This window comes from Carlito syrichta, unplaced genomic scaffold (assembly GCF_000164805.1).
Source record: "Carlito syrichta isolate Samal-C Ts95f unplaced genomic scaffold, Tarsius_syrichta-2.0.1 Scaffold306694, whole genome shotgun sequence".
NCBI lineage: Eukaryota > Metazoa > Chordata > Mammalia > Primates > Tarsiidae > Carlito > Carlito syrichta.
Genome location: NW_007250790.1, coordinates 625,422 through 636,582, shown reverse-complemented (window position 1 = coordinate 636,582; position 11,161 = coordinate 625,422).

Genomic DNA, 11,161 nt, shown 5'->3' with positions numbered 1-11,161 from the left:
CCATCTCCCCCCTCCCCTGACTGTTTCTCAATACTGCCAATCACTTTCTTATAGCATTATAGTTGTTCAAGGTCCTCTTATGAGTGAGAACATATGTAACTCTGTTCTTTGTTTCTGTGATAAGTCACTGAGTATGATTGACTCCAAATCCATCCAGGTTGCTGCAAAATCCATATATTTGTCCTTCTTTATGGATGCACAATATTTTATTGTTTATATGTACCACATTTTTTTATCCAGTCCAGCTTTGATGGGCAACTTGTTTGGTTCCATGTTTTTGCTATTGTGTATAGAGCTGCAAGAAACATATGTGTCTAGGTATCTTCTTTATAGAATAATTTGAGTTCCTCTGAGTATATTCCCAGTAGGAGAATTGCTGGGTTATATGGAAAATCAATTTCTAGTTCTTTCAGAAATCGTCACACTGTTTTCCAGAGAGATTGTCTCAGTTTGCATTCCCACCAGCAGTGTAGAAGCATTCCTTTTTCTCGACATCCTCACCAGCATCTGTTGTTGTTTGTTTTATTAATGATGGCCATTCTTACTGGGGTTAGGTGGTATCTCAATGTGGTTTTGATTTGCATTTCTCTGATGATGAGTGAGGCTGAGCACTTTTTCATGTGTCTGTTGGCTGCCTATATATCTTCTTTTGAGAAGTGTCTATTCATGTCTTTTGCCCACTTTTTAAAGGTGCTGTTTGTTTTTTTTCCCTTCAGTGCATTTGAGTTCCTTGTAGATCCTGGAGGTTAGGCCTTTGTCAGATATACAGTTGGTAAAATATTTCTTCCCATTCTGTTGGCTGTCTCCCTGCTCTCTTGATGGTTTCTTTTGCTTTGCAGAAGCTTGTTAATTTGATGAGGTCCCACTTGTCTATCTTATTTCTTAAGGTATTGGCCTTTAGGATTCTGAATAGAAATTGGTTCCCAGTTCCAATTTCCATAAGGGTGTCTACTGCGTTTTCTAAGGTTCTCATAGTTTTAGGTTTTATGTTTATGTCTTTGATCCATTTAGAGTTAATTTTTGTGAATGGTGATAGGTAGGGGTCCTGTTTCAATCTTCTGCATGTGGTCTGCCAGTATTCCTAGCACCATTTACTGAATAGGTTCTCCTCTCCCCAGTGGTTGTTGTTGGAGGCTTTGTCAAAGATGAGTTGGTTGAGGAATTGAGGCTTTGCTTCTGGAATCTCTATCCTGTTCCATTGGTCTATATGCCTGTTTTTATACCAATACCAGGCTGTTTTGATTACTGTAGACTTATAGTAAAGTTTGAAGTCTGGAAGTGTGATACCTCCTGCTTTGTTTCTCTTGCTAAGGATTGTTTTGGTTATTTGTGGTTGTTTATGATTCCATATGAATTTCCGTATTGTCATTTCCAGGTCTGAGAAGATTGTTGTTGGTAACTGAACGCGTATTACATTGGATCTGTAGATTGTCTTTGGCAGGATGGACTTCTTAACAATGTTGCTTCTTCCTATCCCTGAGCATGGAGTATTTTTCCATTTGTTTGTGTCTTCTTGGATTTCTTTGAGCAGTGTTTTGTAATTCTCATTGCAAAGGTCTTTCATTTCTCTGGTTAGGAAGATGCCTAGGTATTTCATTTTTTTGGTGGCTATCGTGAATGGGATTGTGCTTTTTATTTGGGTCTCTGCCTGCTTGTTGTTGGTGTATAGGAATGCAATTGACTTTTGCACATTTATTTTGTAACCTAAGATTTTGCCTTTGCCTAAAGACTTTGCCTTTATCAGTGCAAGCAGGTTTTTGACAGATTCTCTTGGATTTTCAAGGTATAGGATCATATCATCGCAAAGAGGGATAGCTTAACTTCCTCTTTTCCTATTTGCATACCCCTGATTTCCTTCTCTTGTCTAATTGCCTGGGTTAGGACTTCCAACACAATATTGAACATGAGGGGTGAGGATGGGCAGCCTTGTCTTGTTCCAGTTTTCAGGGGAAATGCTTCTAGTTTCTGTCCATTTAACAATATATTAGCTGTGGGTTTATTGTAAATGGCACTTACTATTTTGAGGTATGTTCCTTCTATACCTAGTGTTGGAGGGTTTTTATCAAGAAGGGATGCTGGATTTTATCAAAAGCTTTTTAATAGAGATGACTGAACTACTTTATAGGCTTTGAGAATTCAAGGAAATATGGGTATAAGACATTCTGGGGTGTATCATCCCAGATATCCTTATTCCATATGTTAGGATTTTATTTTTATTTATTTATTTTATTTTATTTTTAGCCAGTGCCTGGACCTTGTTATAGGAGACCTACTTAGTTAAGAGTTTTCTCTTCTGTGGCTCTGCTGCTTGTATGGTTAAGCCCGAGACCTGGCCCACAACTTCTTCTGCTCTTCTGCTTCAGGAAACATATACTTCCAGGGATGTCCTGTGGTTTTCACATGTCAATTTTTCTAAAAAACTTATGTGTGATATCTTTTTACAAGCCATCAATTATTCAGTTTTGCTTAGTAACAGTTACCAATTTCATTGTACTTTTAGTTAATATATCTCACATAATCAAAAATGCCTGATATATCTTGACTGCTAGTGTTTTTTCTTCCTCTGAAATCCCTTCCCAGCTCATGCCCTGTGAAAGATTTGATAATTACTCTGTACCTATGGTGGGAACTGTCTCTATTCTATCACTAGTGATGCAGGGTCCAGTCTGGCATTACCATCTGGGTAGAGTGATCCAACTCTCAAATTCTATCTACAGTTTGCTTTCTCAGACAAATTCTAACACTAGCTATAATAAGCGGGGGTCACTGGGAAACAAGTTATGGCATAAAGATAAATCTGCCAGAGGTTACTAGGGAGTCCCCTCTCTTTCAGTACTCATGGAAGGAAGAAGAAAAAACTGTGATGGGAAGATAGAGAAACTGGCATTTAATGCAGTCTTTAAAAAGACTTCCTGAGGGGATCTGAAACTGGGGTGATGTCTAAGTCAACCAGTTATAGGGTGGATACTGCCCCCAAATGGGGTAATACTCATGGACAATCTTTACGTGAAGGCTCTTTGTTGATAGTGCTCCAGGCACCCGGGAATAAGTCTTTTACATCTGAAAAGTGATTGGAATAGCACATGACTGTGTCCACTACATGAAGTTCCTGATTCCTTCAAATTACTCACATTAATTTTTTCTTCTAGTGTTTACATGATCCAAATAATGGAAACATTATTTCATCTAGAGTTCTCCAAAACTTCAAATACCAGTTCTCTCCAAGCAACATCAAAGTTTCTTTCTCTCCTGTATGCCCTTTAGCACAATGCATTACACTTGCTAATTTTTGTAGCTGACTACTCTCTAGACTGTGGATTCCATAAGGACAGAAAGTTTTCTTTAGTTTGGTGTTTGCTTTTTAAAAAATCTTTATTTAAAAAATTCTAGCACTGTTTCTGCCACAGAATGGTGCTCAATACAATAGTTATGAATTAATTTAATATAGTGCAAAATTGTGTACATGTAATATTTTAGCTCTCTCAAATTTAAACAAAGCTATAACTAAGTGTAGGTTCAGTTAATAAGTGATTGGAAAAAATAATTTAGGCACTGCTCAACTGCATTTAGTCAGGTCTGAGAGTTATATAACTTGAGATATGAAAAAATGATTGCCAGCCCAGATACAGTAGTCCTTAGTCCTGCATGAGATTTCCTCATTAGTGATCCATCTCTTTGAATTCAAATTTGCTATTTCCAAGAGCAATTTTTAAAATACAAATACCACTGGAAGACTAAGGCATTACTAGCCGTTAATATTTTTAGTAAGACGATTTTATCAGATTTCCTTCTAAGTGACAGCTAGCTAAGAAGTAGGGGTACACAGAGCAGAAAAGTTAATATGTGAATGAAGGAAGATATGTGAAAACAGGGTACTTCAGAGGTTTGTCTGTATTAGATGTGAATCTGCTACACAAGGAGAGTATGACACGATCTAATCTGGGGCAAGAGAAATCAAAAGTATGAAAAAGTGTGCTAAAAGAGGAAGGGAATGGATTCTAAAAATGAACTTCAGCTACTTTAGAATTTTGCCCTGGGCACTTATCATTATTTCTGAATTTTCAATTCTCATCCAATACATTCATAAAATATCCTCTTTTCCCCATAGAAGACTATGATGTGGCTTGTCAATACTGGTCAGGAATAAAATAGAAATGCAAGTCAACTGGCATAAAATCAGGCAACAAAAGATGGTAAAGGTAGTGTTAATAATTCTTTTCAATGGTCTCTGAAAAACATATTGCAGAATATCAGCCGATGCCTGGGACTCAATTCATGGCAACTAAGTTGGTGAGAGTCTCAAAAACAAACAAAACAAATCCAAATGCCCCGAGTTCACAGCAAATGATTTATGTTCTTATTTTTTCAAGATATCTTCCAAAATGATGTATGTCTTGGTCCATGATTGAACATATTTTTCTATCTACTTGTCTTAGGAGTAAAAGAGCTCTAATATTCTGTCAAAAATCCATCAATTTTATGAAACAATTAATATAATAATAGGCATTGCCTGCTACTAATTTTCAGTTAGTAAATACTTGGATATCATAGATCTGTGTTGTGACAGCATTATAAAGTAACAACTTTTTTGTTTTTAACCCATTACTTATTTTCCTACTAGGTCTGCTGAAATAGACATATACATGTAAGATTTCTAAAAATCATACTTTCCCAAATTATATTTATTTCTTCACTCATAGTTGATACTATCTTTTTTATTAATAGTAAAATTAGTAGTAATAGATTGAAATTTGGTACAAAATATATAGACAAAGCAAAATATGAACATTAAATTGAGACACATATCATGATTTGAGTGATCCTATTTTTAAATGTTAAAGAAAGTAAAATTCTTTTTTCATAACAGGATAGTTCACAGATACTTCTTTCTCCAAAAACTAAAGGTAGAGAGAGCTTTTGAAAAACAAGGGTGATTCACCAGCATACATTCAGCAAAAAAAAAAAAAAAAAAAAAAAAATCTATTTTATTCTGTCAGCCTTCCTAAGATAAAGTAATTGAAAGAACTAGTAAGGAATAAGCCTAAGGCACTTTTATATACTTTATTTATTTATTTTAAATGTCACAAAATCACAGTGCAGCCTGAATGCACTAGGAGCCAAAACTTCTAAATACAAATCCTGAGATGAATTCAAGTAAATAACATGTAAGGTTAATCTCCTCATTACAATCTTTGTATTTTATATAAGGAAAAGAAAGCTTGAAATATTCTCAACCTGAGTGATAATTCTGACTTATACCCATAACATCTTTTTTGGGAAATGGCTGCAGAATCTTAAATCAAAGAATAAACATCATCTCATGATGCAATAAAGTAACTCTTCCCAAAATTTGGGATTTAAAAAAATGTGTTTATCATGACAGTGAGAATACTAAGTGAATCAGATAATCACAGAACTCTGAGGAGGGAGAAGATTTAGAAACGTTTAAATGTGACTCTTCGACCATTGCCTTGCTAGACTCTGGTGTGGCATGTGCTCTTTGAGCTATGGCTGTAGTCATTCTTCCTGGCTTTGGTCCCCTCCCCCGCCTTGGGAAGGTGAATCTTTTCTCTCTCTAATTTATCTTTTAATAAACTATATTTTAAAATCTAAACGAAATAAATAAATAAATAAATGTGACTCCACATTTTTTTCAGTTCAAAAAGTATAAATACTAGGGGAGGAAGAGACATACCTTCATCAACAAGGGTACCTGCATGATCAATGTTTGTATAGCTAATCCTGAATTGTACCCCACATCTTTATAATAATAAGTTTTTTTAAAGTATAAATATATTTTAGACAAGAAATTTGAAATCCTAATTTTATACCATCAAATTATTTTACCATTGGCATTATATTTTATTAAAGCATGCAAACAAGCAAAGAAGAATAATATCGCCAATATTTTCTTCATTTACTGAATTGAGCATCTTTTATTTATTTTTAAATTGATATATGACAGCTGTATATATTTTTAGGGTACATGTGATAATTTGATATATTCATATAATGTGGAAAGATCAAATTAGGGTAATTGGGATATGCATCACCTTAAATATTTATCTTTCTTAATGCTAGGATCATTTGAATTATTGTCTTCTTCTAGCTATTTTAAAATGTACAATAGAATATTGTTAACTACTTCGACCCTATTAATCTATTGAATACTAGGTCTTATTCCTTCTTTCTAATTGTATATTTGTAAGCATTAATCAACCTCTCCTCATTCTCTCCTCCTCTCTACCCTTCCTGAGCTCTGCAAACCACTAATCTTCTCTCTACCTTCATGAGACACTTTTTTTTTTAGCAGCCAAATATAAGTAAGAATATGAGATATTTGTCTTTGTGTGTTTGGTTACGTCCCTTAACATAATGGACTGGGTATGGTGACTCACACCTGTAATCCCACTGCTTTGGGATGGTTAGGTAGGAGAACTGCTTGAGGTCAAGTGTTAGACTAGATGGGGCAACATAGTGAGACACTGTGTCTACAAAGAAATAAAAGAAACAACTTAGCCGGATGTGCGCCTGAAATCTCAGCTATTTGGAAGGCTGAGCCAGGATGATCTCTTGAGCCTAGGAGTTAGATGCTGCAATGAGTCATAATTGTGTCACTGCACTCCAGCCTGGGTAACACATTGAGACCCTGTCTCAAAAGTAAAATAACAAATAAACAAAAGCCATGATGACCTCCAGTTCCAATCATGTTGCTGCAAATGGTGGAATTTCATTGTCCCCCCGATAACATTCCATTGAGTGTGTGTGTGTGTGAATGTATGTATACACATAGATATATACATATATACACACATACCACTTTTTACTTATCCATTCATCCATTGAGGGGCACTTAGGTTGATTCTATATTTTGGCTGTTTTAAATGGTGCTGCAATAAACATGGGAGTTCAGGTATCCCTTCAATATATTGATTTCCTTTTTTTGTATATATACCAGTTGTGGGATTGTTGGATCAGACTTTAGTCCTATTTTTTAGTGTTTTGAGCAACCTCCATACTGTTATTTATAGTGGCTGTACTAATTTATATTTCCACCAATAATGTACCAATATTCTTGTTTCAAATCAAAAGTATTTTGATAATTCACATACTATTGTCAGTATTGTTGATTCTGTCTTCTCAAAAAATGAAATAAAAGCTGATATATTTTAAACATTTACTTATCACTGAGTTTATGCTTTTCACAGCACTCACACTAGTTCCCAGAGAAAATAAAGTCATTTACACTTGTTTTGTTTTAATATGGACGTAGTCAATATTATAAGTCAGATATTATTAGCCTCTGCCAGGCTATTTGGAAAAAACGTCTTTTGGTTGTAAATCTGAAGAATCATAAGAAAAAAGTGAGGTTATGACTTTGCATGCAGTTTATACAAAACAAAAATACCCATTATTCCTTAGTTCTTGAAAATTTTATAGAGTGGGTATTTCACTGTCGGATTGTGACAGGGATAATTTAAATAGCATTCAATTGCACAAGAATGATGTCTACAGGATATTAGATGATAACTAAAAAGTCGTATGTGTTCTTGTGTATGTTTCCCAAAAAGTAAGGTGGTAATTTTGCCAGTAATTTGCCAGGGTCTGTGCTTAGTTGTGTATTCACAAAAAGTCACCTTTTTGTACATAGCCATGCAGATCTTGGATACTTAAAAAGAAACTCGGGTGTTTAAATATAATATATTTACTACTTAAGGCTACTAGCTCACAAGTGAGGGAGGTGAACCCAGCCTCTATGGAAGTTAGAATTTGAGAATAAAAAATATAGGTATGAAAGAAATAGCATTTCATGAACATCAATGAATAGTAGCAATGCCTGTTAAATGCCCTGTCCCTGTCAATGTCACCTTTCAGACTGATCTTTGGAAAAGTTATCAATTTCTCATTTCTAGACAGTGATTCTTGTCCTGTTCAACAACCATTTTCTTATAACTCCTTGAATGTCTTTTCTTATGTTCACTCTTTTCAAACCATTAGGATATATTAATGTACTGATGAATAGCATCAATTTCCAAACCCCACAAAGTCATGGAAAACACAAACATGCCTGACTTTTCTTCTTTTAAAAATGGCATCAATATAAATTTTAGAGCTCATAAAGCTCAGTGAGCTTGTTTTATTTCATCTCTTTTTAGTTTGAGCAGTTTTTATATGGATGAATTTTCTGACAACGTGTTTCATGAACTTACTTTTTGACAGTTTCAATAGACTGCACAAGCATCGTTTACCTGAAATGTACTCATTCCTATATTCCCTTTGCTTATTACAACTTTAAATAGCTCTTTCCCATTCTCTTCAAAATCACTTTTGCATTTTCGATGCAATACCCCTATTGTAGTACATTGGTGTCTTTTGGGTTTAATGAAAATTTCCATCACGGACATCTACCTTTGAGATTAAAATGTTGTGTTATATGTTCCAAGATTATGTTTTATAACTTTTGGCTTGGATATAATTTCTACCTTACAGCAAAATTGCAAGAATAGTATAAAGAAACTCCCATATGGACTTTACCCAGATTCACCAATGTACATTATGCTCAATTTTCTTTATTATTCTCTTTACCTACCTATTTATGACTATTTTTTCTAACTTAACTGAGAGTAAATTGAAAATATCACTATTTCTCCTGAAATAATTATGTTTCTTGACAATAGTATTTTTTTGTTACATAATCATACTGCAGTTCTCAAATCAGCAGTATCTAATTCACAGTTCATAGTTCATATTCAAATAACTGTCAATGGCCTTATAAACGTACTTTGTAGCTGTTTTTCCCATGGAAGTTTCAATCAACATCATGTATTGTATAATGTTGTCATAGTGCTATATTTTTAAAATCCTTGGCCTTATTTTTCTTGACCTTGCCATTTTTGAAGTGTAGAGCCCAGTTATTTTGTGGAATGTCCCTCATTCTGGGTTTGTCAGATGTTTCTTCATGATGAGATTCAGGTGATACATTTTGAGCAGGAATACTACAGAAGATTATGTGTCCTCATAAAAAAAAGTCATGTTATTAAAAAAAACAGAAGATGCCAGTTTGTTTCAAAAAGGATTTTTTAAAGCGTCTTTTTCTACCTTTGTTCCTTGAACAGGAAATGAATGGCCAGGTAGTTAAAATGAAACACAATCAAATGCAACCTAGTTTTGAAGTCTCCTGAGGGAGAGAAAAAAACAAACTATTGATTACTCAAAATTAAAGAAAATATTCCTTTTTTTCCAACTTCAGAAAGTTCTTTCTTCTTTTATTTTCTATTTTGTTTTTATGCCTAGATTCTATCTTTTTGGTTCACAAGTGTTCATTGTCTATCTGCTTCGGTGTAGACATTTTTCCTGTCACATACCAAATTAATTATTTGCTACCCATAGCTTCATTTTGTATCCATACAAATATAATTATATTTCCACTTGTTAAGACTATATCAAAATGTCCCCAATGATGGCACAATTTCTTTTTAATTTCCAGATGTTTTACACTCTCAATTCTGTTTTCCCAATTTTAACATTTTGTTACAGTTTTCACTCCTATTATAAAATCTTCCTAGATGTCTGCAGCCTCATTCCCTTCTGTGTCTCTTTGTACATTTCTGATGACTCATTCACTCCCTTCAGTTGACCATGAATCCTCCTACCCCACCACTTGACTCTATTCCTCCTCTATTTGTCCTCAAAGAATCCCTTCACTTTCTCTCAAATTAGGATTTTTAGTTCTGACTTCTTCTGGAACTCCAGACCATATTTACAAGTGCCTTTCGGAACTTTCCACTTTTACATCTTTCAACCAGCTCAGAGTCATCCCAGTCCCTCACCTTTAACCCTGCTTCACTTTCTGTAATTCCCATCCTGATTATTGACAACCAACCACTTAGTTGATATTGAAACACAAGAATCCTATTTCTCCATCTACTCAACACATCTCCATTCTCCCAATTCTTGGGAGTATTACCTGCTGACAGCTCCCAGCTGTCATTTTCTCCATGTATTGCGGTAAGTCGAAGGGAATGCTTGCTTTTAAGTTATGCACACTCCCCTCCCTGGACCAGTCTATAGCTACTCACTGGTCTTCTGGCATCCCCTTGCTTCAACATAGAACATTGTGAGAGCACCCGCAAGGGATTTGCTTTGGTCTTTATTGCAACTGTACCACAGTTTTCTCTCTCTGCTGAATCCTGCTTCCCTCACCCCTTTAGAAGTGGTTCTAAGAACACTTGCAAATAAATGGAAAATAGAAATCTCTCAAAGTCTCTTTCCAAAGAAAACCAAAGTATGAGGCAACTGTAATCTGCTAGACTTGGAAGGAATAGAATTTAATAATTTGACAGAAAATTCTACCTAGAACAGTGTTTCAGGGAAAAGGAAGATATCAGAGTTTGGGTTTGATGACAAACCATGACGTAGCATCCCCATCCAAAAGCACTGAACCAAGTAAACTCACACACACTGCCCTGCTCTATCCTATCAAAGCAAGCGAGACTTTTATACAGGTCCTCATAGCAGGGTTCATCTAATTATATTAGGGCCTAAGCTCTGGAGATATGAGACTGTCCTGCTACTATTTCCATGCTTGCTTACCTATCTGTGAGGGCTCTGCTCCACTAGTACTTAGATCATGCAACATATTAAGATTCACTTTGAAGCGTCCACAAGTATCTCCCTATGCACTTTTGAAATACTGCAATGGTTGGTAATATATTTAGGCACTGCAATATCATGTATTATTCCAAACAGATTTATAAATCTAAGTATAAACATAGCAAGTGACTTCAAAAAATGAAGATGTGAATTATTAAATACATTAATTATTAATTGTATTATGTGATTTAAAAACTAAATTTATGTTTACATTCACAATTTTTAAGGCAATTATGAAGAGGAACTGTTATTTTTTCTATTTGCATGCTAAATGATATCATACACAAATACATATTATACTAAGTATTGTTATTTTTTGTTATTGTTATTTTTTCTATTTGCATGCTAAATGATATCCTACACAAATTGTTATTTTTTTCTATTTGCATACTAAATGATGTCATACACAAATACATATTATAGTAAGGCATGATAAACTGCTAGAAAGTTAACCATTCAATTTGAGAATTTAAAATACATCTGGATATATTATTACCCTTTATACTCC